Source organism: Podarcis erhardii, assembly GCF_964252035.2.
Source record: "Podarcis erhardii genome assembly, chromosome: 9".
Taxonomy (NCBI): Eukaryota; Metazoa; Chordata; class Lepidosauria; order Squamata; family Lacertidae; genus Podarcis; species Podarcis erhardii.
The window spans coordinates 26,822,807-26,850,756 of NC_138512.1; the positions used below are offsets into that span (position 1 = coordinate 26,822,807).

General features: G+C 43.1%; 2 long non-coding RNA genes across 2 annotated transcripts in view; both read left to right on the top strand.

Moving 5' to 3' along the window:
• The window catches only part of LOC309349736, a 381,203-nt gene that overhangs the window by 144,374 nt on the left and 208,879 nt on the right, over nt 1-27,950 (top strand). The gene's annotated exons all lie outside the window — the stretch shown is intronic.
• LOC309349742 lies at nt 14,574-27,811 on the top strand. The gene is made up of 3 exons (XR_014160156.1): nt 14,574-14,663; nt 15,454-15,544; nt 27,615-27,811. It is a non-coding gene; the product is annotated as an uncharacterized lncRNA (long non-coding RNA).

Genomic DNA, 27,950 nt, shown 5'->3' on the forward strand with positions numbered 1-27,950 from the left:
TGTTGGAAGGGTACCTTCTGACCTTCTTTGATGTTAGACATTGTTTTTAGGAATGTGCGGTATTGGAAGAGGGGGCTAGTTAATAATTTGCATTAGCTAGTCGGGCAAGGCATGTAGGCTAACAAGTTGTTGTTTAGTCGTTAATCGTGTCCGACTCTTCATGACCCCATGGACCAGAGCACGCCAGGCACTCCTGTCTTCCACTGCCTCCCGCAGTTTGGTCAAACTCATGCTGGTAGCTTCGAGAACACTGTCCAACCATCTCGTCCTCTGTTGTCCCCTTCTCCTTGTGCCCTCCATCTTTCCCAACATCAGGGTCTTTTCCAGGGAGTCTTCTCTTCTCATGAGGTGGCCAAAGTATTGGAGCCTTAGCTTCAGGATCTGTCCTTCCAGTGAGCACTCAGGGCTGATTTCCTTAAGAATGGATAGGTTTGATCTTCTTGCAGTCCATGGGACTCTCAAGAGTCTCATCCAGCACCATAATTCAAAAGCATCAATTCTTTGGCGATCAGCCTTCTTTATGGTCCAGCTCTCACTTCCATACATCACTACTGGGAAAACCATAGCTTTAACTATATGGACCTTTGTTGGCAAGGTGATGTCTCTGCTTTTTAAGATGCTGTCTAGGTTTGTCATTGCTTTTCTCCCAAGAAGCAGGCGTCTTTTAATTTTGTGAATGCTGGCACCATCTGTAGTGATCATGGAGCCCAAGAAAGTAAAATCTCTCACTGCCTCCATTTCTTCCCCTTCTATTTGCCAGGAGATGATGGGCCCAGTGGCCATGATCTTCGTTTTTTTGATGTTGAGCTTCAGACCATATTTTGCGCTCTCCTCTTTCAACCTCATTAAAAGGTTCTTTAATTCCTCCTCACTTTCTGCCATCAAGGTTGTGTCATCTGCATATCTGAGGTTGTTGATATTTCTTCCGGCAATCTTAATTCCGGCTTGGGATTCATCCAGCCCAGCCTTTCGCCTGATGAATTCTGCATAGAAGTTAAATAAGCAGGGAGACAATATACAGCCTTGTCGTACTCCTTTCCCAATTTTGAACCAATCAGTTGTTCCATATCCAGTTCTAACTGTAGCTTCTTGTCCCACATAGAGATTTCTCAGGAGACAGATGAGGTGATTGGGCACTCCCATTTCTTTAAGAACTTGCCATAGTTTACTGTCTGCCTTGCCATGGCGAAGGGGCTTGAATAACTCAGAGAAGCTATGAGCTGTGCCGTGCAGGGCCACCCAAGATGGACAGGTCATAGTGGAGAGTTTTGACCAAACGTGATCCACCTGGAGCAGGAACCGGCAAGCCACTCGAATATCCCTGCCAAGAAAACTCCATGGACAAAGACAACCAGGCTAACAAGTTAGCTATCTATAAATCAGATGGTTTGGGGGCATAGTTCAGAGAAGCTCGTGCATGGACTGATCGATCACAAGGCCATGCAACCTGAGGCTACCTGGGTGTTATCACTTGAGGGCTTCCCAGTGGCAGATTGAAGTGCTTGCTTGGTAATGTATATAATGCTTGCTGCTTAGAATAAAATCTTTAATCTTCTCACTCACTTGTGTCTGTATTGCTTCTGAATCTCATTAAAAGAACCACTTTGCATTTAGCAAGACAATATACCACCAGTCTCTGTACAAAGTAAGGCACACTTATTCATGATTTTGTAACCTCCAGAGTAGACTGCTATAACGCTCTCTGGGTAGAACTGCCATTCAAAAGCATCTGTTTACGTATTGGACTGTGATAGTTAAGGTATCCTTATCTTCTTTGTTGTTGTAATGATTGGTATAAGAGGCGTTGGAGTTGTATGCAAGTAAAGAAGCTGGTCATTGTTCTCTTTTTGGTTCTTTAAAACCCATAATTGAGAGGCTTAAAAAACAATAACCCCACAGACCAAAAACAAAGCATTTAGAATTTATTATCCTAGTACTGCACTGGTCTGCACTGGTTGTCAGTTTGCTGTCTGGCTCGATTCAAGGAGCTTGTTCTTATACTTAGAAGCCTAAGTCCCTTGGGACCAGAGTATCCGAAAGATTGCCAGGTTAAAAAAAAAATGGCAATGGGAACTCTCTACTCATAGCAGGTTTGTAGCCATGAAGAGACTCTACGAGTTGTTGAACCTGGAAGACTTTACAAGGACCAGGGAGTATCACTTGACCTGTTTTGACCTACTGCTGTTGAGGAACATTCTCCTTTTGGCCAAAGGTGGCCGGTGATGCACAAGCCAAATCCATGCCTGACAACCTCCAGAATTTGATACTGACTTCAGTCCACTGCTGACAACCATGCAATCTGGCTCTGGACAAACAGACAACCTGTTTATTGTGCATTCATCCTGATTAGTTGCACACAGCTTACACAGAGGGTAGATTATATTTGGTCTTAACCAAGCATTTCTTTGCAGGCTGATTATATGACAACGTGCATTCACCCTGATTTGTTTGCAAGGCGTCTTTCTCTTAATAACTTGTTTGTCCCACACGTTTAAATGCATTTTCCTGTCACTTTCCTATCACCAAAAAGTCAGTTTCTTTTTAAAAGTGGATTTGTTGCACTGGGACATCAAGCACTTTACTCCATTCAGTTGTTCAAACCTACATTTCTTGGTATGCCCTCAAATCCTTCAGCCAAAATACTGCCAGTCTGGAGGCGCCCTCTGTCAAACTTATGTTTAATCCCCATGAAGTTCTGAGGAAGTCTTTTTTCCGCCAGGTAAACATTGACCTGCCATTCCTCTTCTTTGTTCTGTTAACATTGATGCAAATTAATAACAGAGTTGAAATGTCACTGGACACAGGAAGAAGGCCACACATTCAGCTGGTCTTCTGTGTTTTTGTCTTGGTCTAGCAAGGATAGCTTTGTTTGCTTGAAAAAGTGAGCAGGTGTGATATTAGGACTCTGAAAGAGCTGTCCTCTTATGAAGTTAGTTTTCTTGCTAGAACAGAACTGTGGCTCCGCATTGTCAACTCCCCACAGGCAGAATGTGTTCTTGTGTTGATTTTCTGTTTGATAAAGATTACAGTCTTCATAATGAGAAATTCCTCCCCAAAGCACCCATTTTCCTTGAGCTGTTGTTATGATTTTTATATTCTTGGAGCTTTTTGGAGAGTATCGTTAGGCCTTTGAAAATGAAAACAAGTGGGAATTCTAAACCTGCAGTTATTTGAATACTGGCAGTTTATTTTCTGCCAGGGATTTCTGCAGTCCCATAGCATATGTGATGGAACACTCCCAAGTGGAAGCACGACAATTTGCTTACGCTGGCAGTCTCTCTGCTTTGTAACTTTGCAAGTGGAGGGTGCTGTTTGATGCACAGAATCGAGCCTTTCTAGCTCACAGAAAGCATATTGGATTGGTTTCTCAAATGAAAGCCCTGCTGAGTCAGGCTAAAGGCCCACCTCAGCCAATGCTCTCTTTCCAATTGTGGCCAGGCAGATGCCTCTGGGCTTAATGAGCAATGGCGTTTCCTTCTTATTTGCCCCCAACAGAGCTTTGCTGCCTCTTCTCTAGAAGGTTCCATTAACTATAACGACGAATTTACCTCCACGGTGTACATGCAAGGCACACGGTCTCTCACAAAGAATCCTGGTAACTGTAAGGGTGCTGGGAATTGTAGGTTTGTGAGGGGTAAACTGCAGTTCACATGATTCTTTTGGGGAAGCCGTGTGTTCTAAATGCATGTTAAATGTATGGTGTGGATCACCCATGAATCCCTTTGCACATTTCAATGAGTGCTGAAACAGGAAGAAGGCTGAGCCATGTTTCCTATGCTTCCTTACAAAAATATTTTTAAAGGAAACTGATGCATCTCACCAGTGGAAAGATGCGGAGAAAGCATGTGCACTCCATAGAGTGCATTCTATGGAGAACATTCCAGGCACAGGCACCTAGGGTTGCCATATTCACAAAAATGAAAAATTGTTGATTTTTTTTTGGGGGGGGGTCATAGTTGTTGAGCTTTTCTTGGGAACTGGCAGGGACTGTGCTGAGGAGGGCTGCACTAAGGAAGAATGGTGGGAGCCACCCCATCCTCCTGATCCTGATCCTGACTCTTCCCAGGAGGAGGACAGTATAGACATGGAACAGTGGTTTGCGGATGGGCATAGTTCAGAAGGCAGAAGCTGGGAAATACTGGATGGGGAACAGCTAGCAGAAGAAGCACTAGAAGAGAGAGAGTTAACAGATTCATAATCTCTGGACAGTAATATGCTACCCTCCAGCATCTGCTGCCTGAGGGGGCTACCTCATTCTACCTAATGGCAGAGTTGGTCCTGCAACAATGGTGAAACTGCAAAAGCTTTAAAGTAATTTTCTCTTGCTTTCAGGCATGTGGTCCCAAGCATGCTGTATTTGAACGTAGGTCTCATTGGAAATGAATGGGGTTTGCTTTGGAGTTAACTTGTTTAGGGCTGAGGGGTAAGAAATAGTGTTGTGACCTGGAGGCACCATGGCTGATTACATACATGGTCCTTGTGTACTTTATCCCTGTAGGATTGTGATGTGCTTGGCAATATTCATTGCATATCCCTGTGAAAATCAGCTTTCGCTATCAGCCCCCTATGGCATTAGTGAAATGTAAACTCCAGACGACCTGTTTATTGAGCATTCATCCTGATTTGCTTGCATGGATTGTTTGTTCTGATTTTTCTGCAGGGCAGTTATGGAGCAATGAGCATTCATTTATATTTGCTTACAGGGTGTTTCTACATCTATCCATTAATTGTTTGCTCATTCCACACTTTCCCCCATAACTTTCCTACCTGCAAACCCCCCTCTTTTTTGAAGTGGATTTGTTGTACTACAGCAACAGAGCACTTCAAACCACTTTAATTGTGCAGAGCTAAATTTTTGGCATGCACTTGAATTCCTCCCAACCAAACACTGACAATGTGGAGGCAACCATAACAGAAGTCGCACTCTTCTTTTGTTACTTTCTTCCTCGGCTTTTACGTTTGCTCTGAAGGTTAATGAGCAGTCATGAATCTTAACAAATGTGCTGTGTGCTAGTGTGCAGCCACCCTCAAACTTGATAGTTCTTGATGGTTTCATGTTTCCTCTTATCTCAGTGCTGTCAGATCTACTTAGTTTTCATTCTAGTACCGATTCATGCCTTACCAGTGACATTGGCTTTCTTCCAGTTCCAAATCGGCATCTTTCAACTTGAAAGCTGGCGGCGGTGGGAGCGAAGGTTTTCCATTTATCTGTGACGTAGGCAGTCACAATGAGCTCTATTGGACCCCCCCTAATAGCTTTGACCCTGACCTAGAAGGAGAGCTTTTCCTCCCCCCCCCCCAGGTCTTTTAATGGTGTGAAGTTGTACAGTCTCGAAAGGAGTCTCAATTTAGTTTCCCTGCAGAAGAGGCTGACTTCCGTGTGGCTCTTTTGAGATATGAGTTTCTTTTGAATGAAGATAATGAAACCCATTTCAGTCAGCTCCGAGGATAAGAGCACCTTAGAAGTATATTAGGAATGCATCTATGCACTGAGCAATGCGCATTTTAATGTCGTAAGCGGATCTTTATTTGTTTAAAATTGATACACGGCACAGGAGCTGCATACTGCATCGGAAATGTCAGACAGGGAAAGTGCCAGAAGGACGACTGCGAGTAGATATTAATAGGGGTTTGCATAAGCCCAATAACGTTGCAAAAAGTAAAATAATGTTTCTTTCTGGTAGTAATTTAGAGCTCCTTCCTTCCTTCCTCGCCCTATTGATTTTCGACTACATGATCAATGATTTGAGGCGCCTTCCCATTTGTTACCTTTTCCTATATGTTAATTTGGTTTGTTTTATCATTGGGTAACGAAAGATTTGCAACACTTGGGTGGGAATAAAAACACAGATGGAAAAAAAATAATAATTCACAAATGATCTAAGCCGAGTTTACATCAGGGGTGCAGTACCAGCAACTTGTGGATTGGATGCGGTCTGTAATGGTCTCCATCCAGCCCACAGCATCCCTTCATGACCTCCACAGAAGTGGAGTTTTAGGCTGAAAAAAGCCTTGTATTAGAGCAACCCAAAGCCTAATTGTGTAGGCTGCTTTTTGGGTGTGTGTGTGCGCGACACCTGAGGAGGAAAAGATTGACAATCCCCTCCCTGGATGCTCTGACTTCCCACTAGAAAATGGCCACAGGTGCTACCCTTAGGCATGTCAACAGGCTTCTATTGGCACCACTGCCCCCTTTTCCTTAAAGGGGGCATTTTTTGGCATGGGAGGCCATAGCACACAAGGAAGGGATAACCTTTCCCATGCACCGCACCCCCTTGCTTGCACGGTAGCCCTGGTGCTGCAATTCGGCTTGGAAGTACAGCTGTTTCCCAAGCCTAACTGCTGCGCAGAAGTGGGGCCTTTTTGGGGAGGTGGGGGGCCTTTCCTGTGTGCTATGACACGCCTCCGGCTGAAATGGCCATGCTGCAGTTTCCGTTAAGATGATCTCTCCTGGCAAGTAGGCTTAAACATAACTAACAGGCTGTTTTCCAGCCTGATTAATTACTGGGAGGCAGGGGAAAGTGTGTGTGTGTGTGTGTGAGAGAGAGAGAGAGAGAGAGAGAGAGAGAGAGCGCGCAAGCCACAGGAACATAGGTCAATGGACTGCTGGGTCAGCAAACTTTTTCAGCAGGGGGCCAGTCCACTGTCCCTCAGACCTTGTGGGGGGGGCCGGACTATATTTTGAAAAAAAAAATGAATGAATTCCTATGCCCCACAAATAATTTCATTGTAATTAATTGTTAATTTCATTGTACACAGGTTGTACATTGACAATAAAGGTATTATTATTATTACTACTACTTCTACCCAGAGATGCATTTTATATAAAAGGACACATGTAAAAACACGCTGATTCCTGGACCGTCTGTGGGCCAGATTTAGAAGGTGATTGGGCCGCATCTGGCCCCTGGGCCTTAGTTTGCCTACCCATGGTCTATACTGACTAGCAGAGACTCTCAAGGGTTCCAGGCAGAAGTCTTCCTTCTGCTCTACTTAGAGAAGACAGGGATTGAACTTGGTCACTTCTGCATGCAGATCGGATGCCCGACTACTCAGCTGTGGCCCTTCCCTATGCCCACTCTACCCCACCCACTCTTGTTTAGTTTGTGCTATTGCTGGCATTCACCCTCCAGGGGTTATGTGGCCCCTGGACCAGAAAATGTTTCCCCGCCCGATTTACATCCTCGCAGAGGATGAAGCGGATTACAATTCCCCCCTCATTGGAATTTGCAGGCAGTATGCCTTCTTAGCTGTTTTACCAGGCTTTCTTTTGTTTCTAATTTCTCTCTTTTTAGATGTAAAAAAACCCTGCAGTCAGCTTCCGTTGGGGCTCGTTTGGAGCAGAGGTGGAGTTTGATGCCAGCACAAATCAAGGCATCCTGTCCTGAACTGCTGAATCCATCCCTCTCTGATGCTGATGCATCTGTGTTTTGGCTTCCTGCCATTGCTCTCCCCTGCCCACCTCCAGCGCCTGCCTAGTCATTGTGCCAATAACTGTTACCTGAGAACTGTCCAGTTATTCTGGTTATTAAGCAGTAAGTCACAGTTGGCTGAACTTACCGGCCCTCGTCGCAGTGTGCCAAATTCTTTGTAGGGCGGATGGTTGCCAGACAAATTGCTCCCAGGCAAGTAAGGTGTTTGGAGAGATTTTCACATGGCTGAAAAATCATGCCCAAGGTAGCATTCACGCAGTGTGTCTTCTGCGTATGAAATGTCAAGATGCAATTGGATTGCAGCTTTCAGCCTCGGTATTTTGTGACATAAACTTCACTGAAGCAGGAGTTTTCCTACTAGTTGCTCACACCTGCCAAGCATTATAATCACTTTATTATTTTTCCACATCCTACGAACCTGAAACCAGTCTGAGGCTCCAGTTACACATGTCTTCAAATGTGAACCTGTCCCAGTCAGATTTAGATTGGCTAAACTAGACAATATATTAAATATGTGGTTGCATATGCATACAATATCTTTATTTTATTTTTTGAAGTGGAGACAGGTGGTCATTTAGGTACCTGGATGTTTCCAGGCCATATGATGTCTTGAAGATAAACACCAGCACCTTGAATTGTGCCCAGAAACAGACCCAGAACCAGGGCAGATGTTTGGGCATCAGTGAGATATGATCCCAACTTTTACTCCCAGTTAGCAGCTTAGCAGCTGTATTTTGAACTAACTGCAATTACTGGAATATCTTCAAAGGCAACCAACATGCAACACATAATCTAAACTCAAGGTTAGGGTGGCTATGTTCCCTGTTTTCAGAGAAGAGCTGTCAAAGGAGAGTCCTCTGTTTACAGGGCTGTCCTGTGCTTGTCCAGTTTACAGATAAAGAATAATAAAAAGGGGGCAGTGAGATCTTGAAGTTACCTGTCAATACTTAGCACCCGGACAGCAGACTAACCAGGCACACCGGTCACCTGGTCTTCCACAGCATGCTGAGATGCATTTCTATTTAAATTATAGTATTCTCTATCTATCTCAATCTCTGAACAATGTGAGATTCCAGGGATACATATCCAGGGTTCATGTTTCCTCTTGGAGTGAGACACAGTGGAGACCGTGGTGTCATTATGATATATGGTTTATTTACACACATATATAACTTGAGCCTACGATGAAGGGGTTCACCACATTAACATCCTCAAAGGGTCTTGGTTGTCTTGTAGCTGAAGCCTTGGATTTTAACATTGCTTTTAAAAGTTGCTCTCTCTCTCGCTTTCTCTCTCTCTCTCTCTCTCTCTCTCTCTCTCTCTCTCTCTCTGCTTGCTGCTTTACTTCTAGGTCACATCACTGCAACTCAACTCCAAATTCTTGATTTGTCCTTCTAACTAACTATGATAACTACAAACTAGGGGAGGGGTCTTGCACGGAGCCCCTTTCCTTTGTTCCTCTTAATGGCCCATCACACAGGTGATCATCTCATCAGGAATCTTGCCTAGCTTATATTTTAACACTTGCTGGATCCAATGGTTAGAAGGATTTCATATACAGCTTACTTCATCCCCTCCAAAAACTCATAAACACATGCAAATTTTATGCAAAAAATGTGTCCTCTTTGGTCGTCTTCTGCTAGCATTGAGAAAGTTGCAAGCCTAGTGTATTTCTCTCAACACTGAATAAACTAATGTCTGCAGCTGCTTATTGCTTGAACTCACCTCCATTTTAATTGCGAGTTGGTTAGATACACTTTTTTTAGAGGACTCCTCTCTATCAGCCACACCGATCAAACATGGAAGTTGCTTCTCAGGATAATTTTTAATCTAGTAAACAGGAGGCATAAACATATTCCTGCCCTTTTCAGTTTCAAGCACCAGAGTAAATTAAATGGGGAAACTAACAGCACTATTGCCATTAGTTTTGCACAGAAGGCGAACACAATGTCGCCTTTGCTTCTGGCAGAACTGTATTTAGGGAGGCTGGTAAAGCACTGAAAGTTTATTTCTTTAGAATGTTCTCCTGTACAAATTGTACAATCCTTTTTTGAACCAATTAGTGAATGATAGAAGAACACATGGAGGAAAAGCAGGAAAGAACCCATAGCAGTTTTCTTACCAATGTTCCACCACTGTCACTGGATATACTGAACTCTGGAAACCTCAATTCAGCTTGTGGCTCTTTATGGATGTTTCTCAATGATAGGAAACATAATGCGGGTTCCATCAATAGCCCAAACACTTGAGTGAATTCTGAAGCATCTCTTGAGGTTTCCCTGCTCTATCTAACTTATATTACAAGCCCACCTTATGATATGGATAATGTATGTGAAGTAAGTTGCACACATGAAATGCGCTTGATGCCGATATCTAGTTGTGGGTAGATTTGCCAACTCTAGACATCAACAATTCTGGTACTGAGGTGGGGCCAGGAGGAGAGTCTGGAAATGCAAATGCTATGTATGGACCTTCTGCATAAAAATAAGGAAAAGGAGACTAGGGTGTATGCTGTTACCACTTGCCCTTTGGGTAACTGGGTCTACTCTGGGTAAAACTGAGTTGAATACTACCCATTGTGTGTGAGGTGAGAAAAAAGTTCATCTTTTCATGTGGAGTTATATCTGCAATGACTCATTCATGCATGAAAGCCATCAAATTATGAACAGGCTTGTTTGAACCAGCATTAATCCCCCTTTAGAAGGAGTAGGGCCCTGGTTGTATCCTCCCCACATCAGTACTCTAGCAGCAGCCAATGTTAGTCGAGACCCAGATCTGGTACCTGCCTACGGATGCATTGGACTTTGGACAGAGGTCATGTGAATTATGCAACAATATGCTGAGGCCATGCATATTGAATGGCATCAAGTCAGTATGTCAAGTCCCCAGTCCAGGGTCAATCCACTTGTCAAAAGTCCAAAGAGAAGCACATTCCCACAGAGATCCTGAAGTATCCACGCTATCGACATGTGCAGTTGAGCAGACGCAACACCTCAGCTCTGCTTCCCTTTTGTTCCTTGCATGCTGTTTGCGGCACCTGGGCTTGATGAGGCAGGCGGCCCTCACCTGTTCTGGGCCTACTCCAGCTGAGGAATCACCTCCCTCCTCCCAGTGCTAGTGAGCCCCACCTGGTCAGCTAGAGAGCTGGGCTGTGGGCCCTTGACTGCCTCAGGCTTCTAAAGTACCACTCCCACTGCTCCCTATACCTCAGAGCCTGTTGTGTTTGTGGACACAGGGGCCCCTCTGGCTCTGGTGATGGATCCCACTGCTGTGGTTCCCCTGCACTGACCCCCACCTAATCATTCTTCATCACCCCGTGAGTCCTTCCTACACCAACCTCTCCTTCCTCAGTTTGCCCTGGCATGTCCCAGTCCCTGCTACACCCCTTGCCAGGGTCCTCTCCCCCCCCATTGTCCTGCCAGGTCACAACACCATGTTTAAATCTCATTGGTTGTATGCACCCTTGACAACGGCTCTGCGGCAGAAATGGGATTTGCACACCTATACAAAAACGCAGCAGAAGGTAAGACGAACAGAGGACTTTGCCGCTGTTCACATTTTTAAGAGCTTTAATCAAAATCTTTATGCCACTATCTGGCTTCGTGGGTGATTAGAGTCACAATTGGCAGCCTCTGTGGGGATGCTTCTGCTACGAAGCATTACACAAGCTGCACGAAGGATGCATAGTATTCCTCTGCCTCAGCTTGTGGTGTTTTGATATCTATGCTCCGGTGCGAACTCTGAATGGGTTTTTGAGATGGGCCATTTTGCTCTTAAAGGGCAATAACAATGACCCTTTTCTATAGGAATGGGGCTCATGTGCTTTGCTGATGTCCTCTTCCCAACATTCTCTAAGTGACTCTGCTCTCTGTAAATAAATCTGCTTGTGGCCTTTTGGTCTCTATATAATGAAAGATGGATAACAGTAGACTTATTTATTAGCTTGCTATTCTTTAGGAGCCAGGGTGCTATTTGTTACGTCTACAGTAAACGCTTTATAAATGTCCAGACGGAAAGGAGTGCAAGGGTGAATGTGGAGCATTACCCCCTCTCCTTTCTGTGGCTCCCTTTGTCTTCAACAAGGTGTAAGGAAGGGCTTTGAAGTCCTGGGAAAAGTTGGCAATGGAAAGAGTTCAGAAATAACCTCATGTGGAGATTGGATTTTTCAAGCCTTAATGAACAGCTTTTGCATTATAATACACATAACACACAGAGCTGCTTTTTGTTGAAGAGGTGCTTTTTGTGATCTTCTCTCATTATATATAAATTTAAATTCTGAGTTTCTCTAAATGATATAATGGCCTATCTTCCTCACTAGTCTCAGGTAATGGAGCAGGAGGCTATCATTTCTTGGTGTTGATGGAAATAGTGTTGGTACATGGTCAGAAGGATGGTTTGCTTTTTAAATATTGCTTTACAGGCTGTATGGGTGCATTTCTAGTCAAAGCCCTACAAATACTAGATTGAATAACATTGCTTGTCTCCAGTGCTAAAGCTTGAACTAGAACCTTCAGATCTGCAGTATTTATATTTAGATGTAGTTGGAGGGTTAGGGCAGATCAGCAATTTCTGGATGTGCTGCTGCTAAATTGTCCGTCTGGAAATACCCAGAGTCAGTTGTGAACTGATCTTTTGGCAAAAGTCTACCCTGTGCTCCTCACATGTCACTCTTTTAGATTTGGCTGTTAATGAGGGTTGCTAATAAGGTCCTCCCAATGCACTACGGCATTACTGAGCACAAAAAATTAACCAGCCCTGCTGATTGTAGCAGTGATTATAGCTATAATACATAATTTGGGCTTTTTTTTCATGCTTAGCATTTGCTTTTTTTATACAGAGGGAGAGTTTAGATGCATCTTCCGGGCTTGACTCGACTCTTGCCAAAATATAATTAGTCACAGCGAGTCATTTTTGTGTGTTGTCTAAGATACGCTGTAGTTCAAAGCTAGAAAGGGACTGAAAGATGAAGAAGGCCCCTGTGATGCTTTATAAGGGACTAAATATTTTGAGGTTTTTCTTCAAGGATGAAAAGCAGAGGCCACAGTGCAAGAGAAATGGATTTACCGCTTACATACTGTGCACTCTTTATTATTCTCTTCCTTGAGCAAAATGCAGAGGCCAGCCCAGTCCATGAGAGACAAGAGTGATTTAGTGATTTCAGAACAGCCTAGGGGCCAAAGGATATTCTGAGTTTTAATTTTGGTCTGGCGTGGACTCTCTCCTTTTGTGTCCAGCTTAATTGGTCTGGCGCGGATGTTTGGAGACCTGGGAAATGCATTATTCTTGGGGCGTAGGTACAAGCTTATTAGTTTATGTTTACTTAGGTTTTATTGTGCAAAAGCATCGCTAGAAGCATATTCAGAGTTATTTTATCTGTAATGATCATTTCTCCCCCCTTCTTTTCTTCCTCTGTGCCTCGCCCATACACGAAACATCACTCATTCCTTGTTTTCGTGGTTTCACGTACTCCTACATAATTTACCTAGCTTGTCATTCTTGATTGAATAGGTCTGCTGCTGCCTCTTGTGTCTTATCCTTTCAGAACCAAAGACTGCAGCATACATAGCAGAGCTCGCTGAGCTGTATGAAAGTCAAACCTTTTGCTCTGGTAGAAACTAATAAGACTAACAATAGCAATGCTCTGCTCACTTATGCACTGTGAGATATGGAAATGAAGAATTCCATTGCTACATTTATCAAACACTGAATCAGTGCTAGCATGAGACCATCTCTGGAGCCCAAGCTTGTCAGCCTTTGTTCCTGGAATCTGTTTTCAGGGCCATGAAATAGACAAGAGCTTCTGAGCATGTATAGCTTCTAAGGCAGGTTAGAACTTTGCAAATTCAAACAAATTCAGCACTATCAAATGAGGTGCCTGTTGCTGTATCTTCTTCTTCTTTGGCGATCACTTGTAGCTGAGTAAGATTGTCTTCCATAAACACAGTTTTAACAATGAGTCCGTAAGTGGGTGTGGAGGCCAATTCTGGATCCACACATCCTTCCACAGTAGGGACATTGGTTTCCGGGCGGGAATTGATCATGGTGTGGATTTGCCAAGCGTGCCTTCCTCGTTTCTCCCTTGCGCCCTGAGTTCAAGTGTCTTCAAAGCCCACGACACCTTTGGTAAAGGCTGTTCTCCAACTGGAGCGCTCACAGACCAGTGTTGCCTGTTGCTGTATCAGTGTAGCCTATCTACCTTTGACTAGAAGTCATCCCTACAGAATCCATCCAGTAAACCCCAAACTACTCTTGCTTTGTCCTCTTCATTGCCTGTTTCCATCAACCTTAAATGCTCAGATTTAGATGGTCATGAAGGTCTCACACTCTTTATCTTATACCACCCTCTCACCACTCCCCCATGCTATATGACCTACTCTGCTTCAGAGGTGACCATCCTTTTTCTGATGAGGACTGCATTTTCTTGTGAGTAATCTGTTAGGGACTGCATGATGGTGGTGGGCAGGGACAGGGCTAAAGGTTGGTGGTGCCACTGTTCTCTTTTTTAATTTTACCCCTCCCTCACTTCCAATTTTCCCCTCCTTGCCATCCGTGTGAAATCAGGCTGAGGTCTATAGGTTGCCCATTCTTGGTCCAACAGGTTGCCCATTTTTGTAGTGACGATAAACAGTAGTGGCTCACATGCATGCTATCCTGAATTCTTTGGAGGAAAGCTGGGATACTGCTGCTTCCACCAGACTTTACAGAGCAGACCTCACAATCTCTATTCAGAAATAAGTCCTATTAAATTCAGTGGGGCTTAGCCCAGGCAAGTGGGATTAGGACTGAAGCCCTTGTGGTTTTAGAACCAAGGAACTGCATCCAACTTGGGTGTGGCAACAGAGGATGAGCTATTTAGAAGTCAGCTGGTTTTCTAATAATAACTGGAATCTACTGGAAGCCAAAGCACTGGTATAATATGTTTGCAGAAGCTTTCTCTTAAAAAGAAAGATAAAATATGACTTGAATTCAGATACCTGACATAAACCAAACCAGAAAGTGCCCAAAATTATCACTGAATAGAAGGAATTGGGGGGGGGGGATATTGCTGAAGATACCATTGACTGCTACACATTTTCTGTAGGATTTTCAGAGTATACTAGGAACTATTGCCATGGCAACTAGAGCAGCATTGCTATTGGAATTGCAGTGTATCTGCAAGGAAGTGATGCCATTCCTTCTCATGTTCATGTTGCCCATCTGCCAGGAAAGGGCATTGTTGTTTCGGGAGAGGTAAACTTATTATCTCACATAACTACTGCTGGCAAAGTGTAGAACTGACAAACACAGAAGGGGATTAGACAAATTCATGGAGGGGAAAGCTCTTGATGGTTACTAATTGTGATGGCCTTATAATGCATCTAGGATAAAAAAATCCATGTGAAAATTCATCAACATTTTAGTGTGAATTTCTCCTAATGAACACATTTACTATGTACTTTTGACTAATGCACACATTTCTGCAAGCTATCGCTCCTAAAATAATGCATTTCTGTATGATTGTTTATTAATATCTTGTTTTTTGTGCACACTGTTCTCAAATATTTTTGTAAATATTGGTTGGATGGTTGCATCGAAAAATTCAGATAAGTGCAAGTTTTGAGGGATAGCTGTATTTTGGTTTTGAAAGTGTGAATTTGATAGATTAGCCTTCAGATGAGTACTGAATTGAAATTCTCTTCCATCCCTAACAGACATACAAGCAGATCTGGAAACAATCTGGTAGCACACTTTACTCTACTTGTTCATCCTTTGAACGCCTTCTTTTAAAATTGCATTTTATGGCTTGGATACGGGGTTTTGCATGCATGGTTTATCCCCGCTGTACAAGATGATAAATTAGCACACATGGAACGGATCACAGTCCGCACACATAATTTGTGGAATGGTAACTTACATTGTATATCTTCCCATGAATTGCAACACATACACAAACCCGTTGATGCAATGCAGGTCATGCAGGTCAGTGTTATCAGCTTTAAAAGTGATGATGAACTGTTTACACCATTCTCCCCCTCCCCAGAGGCTGAGTGGATAGTTGCTTAGCCCCTCACCCTGCAATTCGGGCAGTTTCCTGATCCCAAATCCAACTCTGGGCTTCACCTTCTATCAGGGTGAGTTGAACTGGTTCTCAACGGTAGACTTACTGCATTCCAAGTGACAGGTGTAACTCTGGAGAATTCACCCATGACTTTTAACAGCAACAAGAGACATGACTTTGAGTGTTGTGCAATTTCAAGGAGTTCCTGCATGCTTAATAACTTACACCCCCCCCCCAACTATACTTGAGTAGCCATGTAAATTGGCTTATGTTTTATTGACTTGATATTTTCTAACAGGATCGTGTGCCAACCTTTCTATCCCGTGCTATATTTCCACAGGTGCATTCAGAATGACATCCATTTGATGGAGACACATTAGTCAAACCCGACGCTGACATTTTCTATTTATAGAGTCACATAAGCGCATGCAGTTTTGAAAATTAGGGCTTACTTTTTCCGGTGTAAAACTGAAATAGTGCTGCCATAGGAATCCTGACATGATTTACTGCCAGCAAACGTGACCCCATGCTAAGCCTATTGGACCAGCGTACACCTGATGCTTGCTAGTAGTTGCCACTCTCTGTGACTCAGTAACTCATTAAAAGAGAGAGAGAGAGCAAAGCACACAGAGAAATAGTTACCACATGCTGGAAAATTAGCAATGTGGCATTCAAGCTTTTGTGTGGCATTGGATCAACAGATGGAAAAAGTTAAGTATCGGCCTTGGTGCCCTGCATGTGTTTGCTCGAAGTGAATGAAAAGCTTATAAGGCGTGACATTATTTAATTTTTATAAAGTCTGTCACATTCAGAGAGATTTACAACACTTACTTTAAAAATATCTCCTGCAGGTGCCTTCTGAACGTGTTCCAATTCAAACATTCCTGTGTGCACTTAAGTGACTGGACCCTATACCGCAGTATTTAAATCAAGTGCCATAGTAAAATGATTTAGGGTAATCCAATAGCATTTGAGGGATTTGGGTTGCAATATACAAGCAAAGAAGTACTTAGATATAATCTTCCAAAAACTGTTGAGTGATGTTGCAAAGGCCATGCTGGCTGGTTTGTGCTATGTGCTTAGCCTGGACATCATTCATTTGTAATTGCCTGTTTCTGGTCCAAACCTCCACAATGTGTGACCCAAATGCAGCCCACCAGCCATGTATGATGATACACCAGAGGCTCTATAAACCTCTTGATACTGCTGCTTGCCTGAGTGTGGTCACCTTCTTCATTGTAGGTCTTGGGGGGGGGGGCGTTACAAGTTGTGTTGGCCAATTCTACAGTATGGTCTTGATTCCAGTAACTCAAATGTATTGGAATGCAAGCATGCATTCATACTGCAGCTGTGATGCTACAATGGAAGTGAGGAAGGGAATGTAACTCACAAAAGAGGTACCAAATTGGATGCTGGAGGTGCTACAGTCACTAATTTGGATTGTGGCACCTCAGCTGATCTTGCTATTCCACGTGACCAAATCACAGCAACCCCAGGGCTCAGTACATTACTGAAGTAGATGCCTGTGGACATGATGGACATCTGAGGGTGGCTTTGACATGTAGGTCATATAGGATTTGCATGACTTTGGATAGCTCCAAGCAGACATCTTGCCCCCAAAAGGCCTGGAACTCAACTTTATCTTTCTTGGACTCTACTATGCTTCCTAGGCTCTACCCACTTCTTGAAGAGTGTGGAGCCTTCAAGGGATGAGAGACAGCATTCAGTCACTTCCAATACTGTGCATGGTTTTTGCTGGTAAACAGGAACATGAGATGATGAGGCAATGAGATGTTATAAATGGCAGTAACTGACCATTACTGTTGCTGCATTCACACAGCAGCTTAATAATAATAATAATAATAATAATTAATAATAATATTTATACCCCACGCATCTGACTGGGTTTCTCCAGCCACTCTGGGCAGCTTACAGCATATATAAAAACATAATAAAACATCAAACATTAAAAATTTCCTGATACAGGGCTGCCTTCAAATGTCTTCTAAAAGTTTTCTAGTTCTTTATTTCCTTGACATCTGAAGGGAGAGTGTTCCACAGGGAGGGCACTACTACCAAGGAGGCCCTCTGCCTGGTTCTCTGTAATTTCGTTTCTTGCAGTGAGGGAACCATCAGAAGACCCTCAGAGGAAGACCCTCAGTGATGGGGGTGGAGACGTTCCTTCAGGTATACTGGGCTGAGGCCGTATCCCATCGTTTCCCTGACTGTTAATTTCCACATTAAATTTGAGCTTTCACATGACGAAAAAACTACTTCCAGAAAACTAATGAAATATAGTGCATGTTTAATACTCATTTCCACATATTTTTATTCCAGAGAAATACATTTGCAGCTCCCTTAACCCAGAAAATCATGGGAGCAAAGGGACAAAATTTGGGGTGAAATACAAGTGCACAGTTATTTCCTGCCTTTTAAAATGATGGAATCTTCGGAGAACATGTGCATGTGCAGAAAGAGTGTGGGTGTAGCAGTGTTGGATATTTGTTGTTGTGTCACACCATACCCACTGGTGTGAATGAAATTTAGCATGACATATCAGTTTATCGGTCAAAAAGCCACCGTTCTATTACATTACAGGTACTGCAGTGTGAAAGGAACATCGGAAAACAGGGCAGAAGTGCTAGCTTTATAATCAGGAAAACTAATGCAATATTCCCCATGTCTGAAAGCACACCCTGAGTTCTAATAATATTTATTGAAAAATGTTATGTCAAGAAACTTTGGTTGCATCTATGCTTTTGCTATACAGGGGAAAAGGTCATTCTTCCCACCAGATAGGTGAGATGATAATTCCCCATAAAATTGGTTTTGTAACATCAAATGGCAGTTTTGCATTTTGAAAGGTAATGGTTCTCCGTAGCATCACATGTGAAGGAATGAAAAGGGATAATAATAGGCTACTCTTCCAAGGAACCTTGGACATTTTTATTGTTTTCCATTATTTATTTATTTCATAACATTTATACCCTGCTTGATTGTAAAACAACAACAACAATATCAAAGCAGTTTACAAAAGATAAAACAGTAAAACCCAGAAAAAAAATTACAAACCTAAAATAAAACATGCAAAAGTTAAAATACAAAAACAGATTAAAATTTACCTCAACTTTTGAAGCATCTGGTTGGGCTTGTCTTAACAGGGATGCTTGGGAGCACATGCTAAGGATACCCTGAGACCTTTAGTGATCTCTCAACTACAGGTTGCAGGGTTATTTGTTTTAGTTGTAACATAAAATATATACATGTTCACTCGAAAGCAGGCTCCCACTCTGGTGGCGACCAGACCCAGCCCTGCTTGGGCCTCTGGTATCGTAGTAAACATCAGACCTTCAGGTCATTCAAGCAGGTTATATGAGAGGAACTCATGACAGTAACTCCATCCTGAGTTTGCAGTGTACCTCTTACCCTTAATGGTGAACTCGCTTGATCCCTGCAACGTCAAATGACAACAAGCAAGTGGGGGAATGCTATTGGGGATTTAGCATCACAGACAGCAACTTCCGTATCATTTCACATTCCTTCAGGCACCACACTTTTCAAAGGAATCAGTTCACACATTCAGCTACCAGTGATCAAATGCAGGGAAGTGATTATTTATGTGTTGGAATCAGCCAATGGTTTTTCTTTTAAAAACAACAATTTCATCTGTGTGATCACTGATCAGTGACTGCTTTGCTACTCTCTCGAGTGCCAGGTGGGATTGCGAAGATGAATATTCATGATCTAGAACTCTTATTGTTTAATTCATTCGAGTCTTCTACAAAAAGCTTCCCTCACAAGCATGTTTGAACTGGGTAAAAAGTGGCACTTATTTACAATGGGAAAGATAATTTTATGCCAGATAAGTGCGGAAATTTTGACTCCCACAGGTATAGTGTCACAGGCTGGAAAATATATTATAACAATCCTCTCATTGATAAGCTTTTTCGGCTTGTGCTATGACACCTTTGACTGTCAGCGTTTAGCTATTACTTATATTCGTTTGAAGTAGCTGCCAGGCGATCAAAAGCTTGGAAGAGCAGCTCAGTTTAACTACCTGTAAACATCAGGGGTCTTTAACTTGAGCACTTTCTTTTTATTATTATTTTCTGAGTTTTATGATAATGTAAAAATGAAAAGTAGAGCAGGCATTGTCAGGAAGTTGAACTATACTCCTGAGACTGGCTCTGGATGCATTGCATATTGCAAATTAGACAGAAAGAGGTGACTTTTCAGCCTGGCCAATGTAGCTATTATTGGCAGGTGCTGAACCTTTTCTACAGCAAAGTTAACCTACTCACCCCTATTGCTCATTTGTTGTGTAAGGTCACTCAGCAAAGGTGCTTGAAATGAGATGAGACTATCCAGATAAGATCACTGGAAAAAGGATGATTATGCTTTAGCTGTCAGTAGACTTAACTTGGAAGAAAATTAACCATTTTGAGGATTTCTTCTTTTATACTTACAGGCCTTTCTGGCTTTTTTAACCCAGTTTAGTTAAAACATTCAGAGTCAGAAGCTAGTTTCAAATCCTAGTTAAATTCTGGCCGTGGTCATCATTCAATCTAACAGCAGATGCAACACTTACAATGGTACACAGTGGAAGAGGAATTTAAGAACGTAACTCAGTGGTACAGCACATGCTTTGAATGCAGAATATCCTAGGTTCAATCTTCAGCTTCTCCAGGAAGAGCTAAAAAAGCTAAGCTAGATGGAACAATGACCTGACCAGCGTCAGCCCATCCATGAGGCAAGGTGAGACGATCGCCTCAGGCAGCAGAATCCACAGGGGCAGCAGATCCTGATGTAAATCTTTATTCCCCCTTGTTCCTGTTGTAGATCTTCACTCACCCCTTCTTCTCTGGTAGGGAGGGTGGTAGTGGTATTTTTGTGGGTCACCTCAGGTGCCAAAATGTCCTGGGCTGGCCTTGGGTCTCACTGTATAAAGTAGTTTCCTATATTTCTTTTTGTATCAAATTAAATACCCATCAATACTAGCTTTCTGTTTCCCTCACTGGCAAAATGCATTCAGAAAGCCCACTAGGGGAGGTTGAAGGCAATGGGACTTCTCTGATGCTTCTGCTCAACAACTGATATTATGTGGAGAGCCAGTGTGGTGTAGTGGTTAAGAGCGGTAGTCACATAATCTGGGGAACCGGGTTCGTGTCTCCGCTCCTCCACATGCAGCTGCTGGGTGACCTTGGGCCAGTCACACTTCTTTGAAGTCTCTCAGCCCCACTCACCTCACAGAGTGTTTGTTGTGGGGGAGGAAGGGAAAGGAGAATGTTAGCCGCTTTGAGACTCCTTAAAGGGAGTGAAAGGCGGGATATCAAATCCAAACTCTTCTTCTTCTTCTTCTTTCTTTCTCGGAATCTGGGGTTTTCATGAAGCAAAAATTGCTAGTAGCTATTGATGGGTCAAGCTTCCACAAATTTGTCTAGTATCCTTTTAAAGCTATCTAAATTAATGGACGCTACTATACTTTGTGGTGGTGGATTCCATAAATGAATGTGTACAACAGGTGAAGAAATTCTTCCCTTCCTATGTCCTGAATCTGCTGCCCACCAAGTTCACTCGTTGATCGTAAGCTCTAAGTACTATGAGGAAGTGAAAGAGAAAATATCTGCCAGTCCTCTTTGTCCACACTATGCATAATTATATAGACCTCTCTTAGGATTACTCTCCTCCCCACACCTTATTCAACTTTTTGATAAACTGAAAAGCCCCAAACAAGTCCTTGTAGAGAATGTGTTTTGTTTGGGGGGGATGGGGTGGGAGAGGAAGTAAACATACCTTTGCAAGACTCCTGAATGATGGTTGCAAGGTGAAGGAACAGAACCGCCCTGGGCACTGGTGGAGGAAGAGGAGTGCAGGGGGAGCGCACCGCCCCCGGCAGTGCGATCCTGGTGGGGTGCCATCGTGGCTGCCCCCCGCCCACGCTGGATGCCCCGCCCCCATAGGTGGTGTGCCCCGCCCCCAGGATGCACGCCCTGCCCCTGCCTGCTCTCCGCTCCCCGGTGCCGGAGCATGAAGCCCCTACCACTGGCCCTGGGAATGACCATGCTTTCTCCTGAGGCATTATTGCATCTGATCAGAAACATATCAGCAGATGTGTGTCTTCTGACCCCGATCTGCCCTAAATGGTGCCCCAGCTGGCCATTTTTTAAAAATAAAGCCATTCTATCTACAATCTGATCAAAATCAAAGGGCTATGCTGATGTTTTGCCGGCATTTTTTGGGGGGGCGATCTTTTAAAATGCATAGGTATTCATAGGGTGTCAAACCGTTAAATCTCTTTGCAACAGTTCCCTTTTTTGCAACTGTCTTTATGCTCCCAGACAAAAGTTTAATTTTTGATCTGATAAGTTGGTTTTCTTTATAGAGCAGTCTTTGAGTTCCCCTTGAAAGCATCCCCTTGTCAGATAATAACCATAGCTCCATGGTTGACTGGGAATATTAAATTCTAACATTTCCACCTATCATTTTTCAGATATTCAAAAGTGATCGCTTCAGGCACTTCAGCTTTAATGATGCATGTTATGTCAGCCATCGACTCCCCTGCTTCCCCCCCATTTGCTATACAGAGGGTGGTTGCTGGTTTTGTTCTAGGGGCTCTTCCAGATGAGAGGTTATTGAGGAATGGCCACGCCTTGTCCATTCACATTTGATGGAGGTCCAGATGACATCACCATCCTTGTGCAATCAACCTATATTTTCCCCAGGGATTGCGCTATGTGTCCCCCTCCCACAGAAAATCTGATAAAAATAAATAGAATGGAGCCATAATGGAAACTCTGCAGATGGAAAGGATCCTTATTGCCATTTTTGCTTCCATTTTAAAGGCTCTTCTTGCTGGTTTCCACCTGATTAAATGCTTCCTCACTGCATTAGTGCTAATCCGATTGGTCGCCTAATTAGAGAATTCCTATTGCCTGGTTTGTGCATTTTTAATTGATCCAGCTACAAAGAGGGAAAGAATGGTGGTTTCTTACAACATGCAGAATTTTAACTTTCTTTTTTAAAAAGCACAGTAATTGCACACTCAGAGGGAAAGTTGCTTTGCATAAGCTTGTTTACTGTCTCATGTTGGAAGGGGGGAACAAGTTCCAGAAATAATTAAGCAACATAGCAAATTGTGCAAGGAGGGGAAAAGGGGCTGTAGTGTAGGTGCTCTGTTGCAATTCAAGATGCAGCATAAAATGGAAAAGGAAGAATTGGAGAATGCTGAGCCTTCTGTCCACCCCAGGTTAATTTTTGTGTGAATGCTTCCTTTGCCTTTTTGTTCGTCTCACCCCAACTCTTTTCTAATACAGTATAATAAAATACATGCAGCTAGAGACAAACGTATCTTCTCTCTGTTCTAGAAAGCAAACCTGTTAAGAGGTAGCATTTGTGCCGCCAGGGCCAGAGGCTTGAATAGTTGGGTTATGGTTATATGCCTTCAGAAACAGGAGGGGATTTGCCAGGAGTGTAACTCAGGAGACAGAGAGGCTTCCAGGTCAACCCTGCTTCCTCCTAGTCTCTCTCCTTAGAATGGTATGTGCCTCCCAGCTAAAAAAATATATATGCTAATTGTAAAATTAAAAAGCAGAGACATCACCTTGCCAACAAAGGTCCGTATAGTTAAAGCCATGGTTTTCCCAGTAGTGATGTATGGAAGTGAGAGCTGGACCATCAAGAAGGCTGATCGCCGAAGAATTGATGCTTTTGAATTATAGTGCTGGAGGAGACTCTTGAGAGTCCCATGGACTGCAAGAAGATCAAACCTCTCCATTCTGAAGGAAATCAGCCCTGAGTGCTCACTGGAAGGACAGATCGTGAAGCTGAGGCTCCAATACTTTGGCCACCTCATGAGAAGAGAAGACTCCCTTGAAAAGACCCTGATGTTGGGAAAGATGGAGGGCACAAGGAGAAGGGGACGATAGAGGACGAGATGGTTGGACAGTGTTCTCGACACTACAAATATGAGTCTGACCAAACTGCGGGAGGCAGTGGAAGACAGGAGTGCCTGGCGTGCTCTGGTCCATGGGGTCATGAAGAGTCGGACACGACTAAACGACTAAACAACAACAAATTGTAAAATGGGGAGGGGTGCAGCAACTGAAATGGTCAAGCCCAGAGGAGACCCATTGATGGTCTGCTGCTTGGCAGGCCCTCAAAAATCTTGACCTTGTTTTGAGCATTTGCACAAACTATCTAGAGCAAAGACACTGTCTTAAGGCTGAAGCACTTCCAGTAATTAAACTCTAGGTAAGCTACCTGGAAATCACTTGGGGAACTATGCCAGCATTCCTGTCCAGATATTAATTAAAGAAGAGCAAGCTAGCAGTGAGTGGTGTTATTAGCAGAATTAATGCATACTTTCCGAGAGTTGTGTGCATCATACTGCCTCAAACTTTCATCTGGATATTATCTTGCAGGCTGTATCATGAGGCGAGAGCTCATTCCGCAAACCAAATTGTTCTAATAAAGCTATTAACACATTGCCAAAAAGCAAGAAAAGTGTCTCCAAAAAAGCGGACGGGTTTACATAAAATGCACATGCTAATTTTTATCTATGGATGCAAGTTCAGAAGTAATTACTGCAATTGAAAAAGAAATATGCAGTAGTACCTCAGGTTAAGTACTTAATTCGTTCTGGAGGTCCGTTCTTAACCTGAAACTGTTCTTAACCTGAAGCACCACTTTAGCTAATGGGGCCTCCTGCTGCTGCTGCTGTGCCAACGTTGCACGATTTCTGTTCTCATCCTGAAGCAAAGTTCTTAACCAGAGGTATTATTTCTGGGTTAGCGGAGTCTGTAACCTGAAGCGTATGTAACCCAAGGTACCACTGTATCTCACTGCAGAGTGGAAGAGTGCTGGCACTTCCAGTCTGTCGCTTTTTCGCATGGGTTTCAATCACATACCATCAGGTTGAGGTTGAGCAATTAAAGTTGATTTGGAGGTCTTGTGCAACAAACCCACTTCCCCAAAAGATTGGACTTCTTGAAATGCGGAAAGTGCCCTTGAAAGTTTGGGACAGCATTTGTTTTGATGCACCATTAGCTAACCTCCCCCAAGCAAGTTGGAATGAATGCTCATTAAATAGGCAACATATGGTGACATTAGTGAATGCATGAAGCGGTTGACATGGGAGGTGACCACTTCATAGAAATGTAGAGACTAGGGCTCCTCTGTTGGCTGTTTGATGTATCGACACAGCAGTAGACAGCACACACGTCCAGTTTGGCTGAATGAACCTTGCCAAATGGCTCCAGTTGGATTGCACACCTGAATGGGAATACCCTCGTGTGGCAGTGCTGTGCATAAGCATTCATAAAGCACAACATTGGCAGCACATGCATGCACACCACATCCATAGTGCAGCTGCCACTCTAAAGCGATGCCTCAGTTGCACATGTGCATTAAGACAGATTGTGTACTAACAGGAGGTGAAATAACAGGCTTTGTTGGCATCCCTCCCCCCCCCCCCGGCTTTCTGTCCTGTAGCTCTGGCAACAGATCAAAAGGGTAAGACATGGTGGGAGCAGCAACCTGATATCCAATGCAAGGTTTGCAAGCACTAAGATAGTGTTGACATCCTCTGAAGTTCTACCCACTGAATGAAATTCTTAAGAAATACAGTCATACCTTGGTTTTGGAATGGCTTAGTTCCCAAAAGTTTTGGCTCCTAAATGCTGCAAACACGGAAGTGACTCTTCTGGTTTGTGGACTATTTTTGGAAGTCGAACTGGGCTTCTGCAGCTTCCAATTGGCTGCAGGAGCTTCTGGTAGCCAATCAGAAGCCATACTTTGGTTTCCAAATGTTTTGGAAGTTGAACAGACTTCCGGAACGGATTTCGTTCAACTTCCAAGGTATGACTGTACACAGAATTAACTCCCATACCATTTCCATACAATTTTAAGCATATCTATCTATCTATCTCTATCTATCTATCTATCTATCTATCATCTATCATCTATCATCTATCATCTATCATCTATCATCTATCATCTATCATCTATCATCTATCATCTATCATCTATCTATCTATCTATCATCTATCTATCTCTCTATCTATCATCTATCTATCTATCTATTTATCTGATACTGCTTCTTGATTCAGAATAGGTAGTCTACATCCTCATCAGATTGATAAAGGTGCAATAAAAGCACAACTCCATCACAAAAGCAGGTGTGCATCACAAAAGCAGGTGAGCAGGTGTACCCGTTAATGCAACTCTCCTAAAGAGAAGCCCTTGCTTGTCATTATAGTTTATCTGCTCTTGGCACCTGTAGGAATGCCAGGCAATACTGCACCTGCCCTGCACTGAAAAGGTGAATGCAGAATTGACAACACTTGCTTGCACTTATACCCACTGGAATCCCCGCTAAGGTCCATAAGGAACCCTATCTCTCTCCTCTCATGTCTCCAAGAAGTTGTAAAGCATTATGCCCTTAGTCCCGCATGAACGAGTTCTTTGAACAGTCTGGTGCGATAAAAAATTTAAGCAATAATTTAGACAAGACATAATTAAGTGAACAGGGCTAATAAAACTCAGTTGGAATATTGTCAAGATATAAAAATGTGAATACCCCCTGAAGTATACTTGTTCAATGATGTCTGCCCATTCAAGAATAGAGGTCCCTTCACTTGAATACACGTTTGCTGTCATTCTGTGATGGCTTGGCTAATGGGACATCCCTGTTCCTGTTGAATATTTCATTAGCATAGGTTTCTCACTTGTCGCAGTTGTCAAAAGCATCACAGTTGATATGGTTTCTTAGTCCTGAAGCTTGCATTTTTTCTGGTCTGTTGAACAGTCTCTGGTTTAGACCGTAGGATTGCAAAAAGGACAAGTGTCCAAATCAGCCGTCTCCAACATTTGTATGTAGTTTCCAGTGTGCACACCTAAGTTAAGACAAGTCTAGGCTTGAATTGATTCACTTTCCGCACTGAGGCCTGCCTGAAGCTCTATATGTGACACTTTCTAATATCCAAAATTTCCTTTCCTATGTTTATTCCTTATAATGCAGTTTTGCAACTCTGGGTTATTTTTCCCATTATCATTCGTAAAACACCCATATTCTCTGGGTGCTTAACAGTAATAATAATATCATTATCAACAGCAGCAACAAATACGGACTATTGCAGTGTGGTGTGTTCTTGTTCAATGTAGCAGCCAGCTGTGCTCTTTTTGAGAACATTCAATTCCACACCACGCCCAACTAAGCATTTTGTGGCTGCTGAGAAAGCTCATTCCTCATTGGGCTGTTTCTTCTTTTTTGTGGGAGGGGGAGTCTAAAGGTTTTTGCTACTTCTGCAAAACAAGATTTCCCCATTGTGCTGATATCTCCTATTTGTTTCTCAGTGGCCTGTTTTGGCTACCACCCTGTTAGCACTCATCAGCTGAGTTCACCATTAGAGGGTGAAACCAACAAAGAAATATAGAGGTTTTTACTTTGGAGGTACACATGGGTAGGATTGCACTGCGAACAAGCAGCTGGTTTGAGTATTCTGCTTCCATGGAACTGGGTAATTCCTACGAAATAAAAATGCACTTTCTTATAACCAGGTACCACACAAAAAAGAAGTAAAGATCATACCAGTGATGCTTACAATTGCATTGTAAGGCAGGCCATGCTTATAATCACCCTTGTCTAGCAAATACAGGGACTAGCTTAGAAAAGTGGCTTACCTTGGGCCCATTCGTGTTTGGTTCAGTGTTGAACACTAAATTGGGGGTGAACAGTACCTTCATTTCCTGGCTGTGGGGCAGGGATCGCAAATGTGATGCTCTGCAAATGTTGTGGACTGCAACTGCTGTCAGCCCCAGACAGCATGGCCAATGGTCAGGAATGATGGGAATTGTAGTCCAAAACCTCTGGAGGGCACCATGTTGGCTACTCTAGAGGCACCCGGCTGGTTGCTCTTGGAAATGGAAAGTTGGACTAGATGGGCTCTTGACCTGCTCCATAAAGACAATGACTATTGTCTTATATACTGACCAGCCTTTTGGCTTTGAAAGCACGAGGTGCCTATTCTATAGGAAAGGTGACCATTCAATTGATAGCAGTGCCCACAGCCAGCATACCTCTCCTTTATGGCTGTTGTCACTCAGTCTACTCACCTTTTCAATTTCTCCTCTTGTCCACCGCATAGGACTCGTAAGTAAGGAAAACAAATGAGAAATGGCAAACCTTATGGGTACATTCTTTTGGACGGCCTTTTATATGTGTCAGTTCGATTACACAAATGGAAAGGGAAGGATGTTGGATGGATGAAGAGGATGTATGCGTTGACATTTGGCACTTTTTACTTGTGATGAGAAAAGAAATGAATAAAAATGGTAAAGCCCAGCAATGACCCCATTTATGTCAATCTCTATCTGCCTAAGAGTTTAACTATCATGGGATTGCTGGTGGTGGAGAGAGAGAGAGAATGAGAATTTATTACGGCTGTATCCTGCAATGACCTTTTGCTTCCTGAGTGATAGAT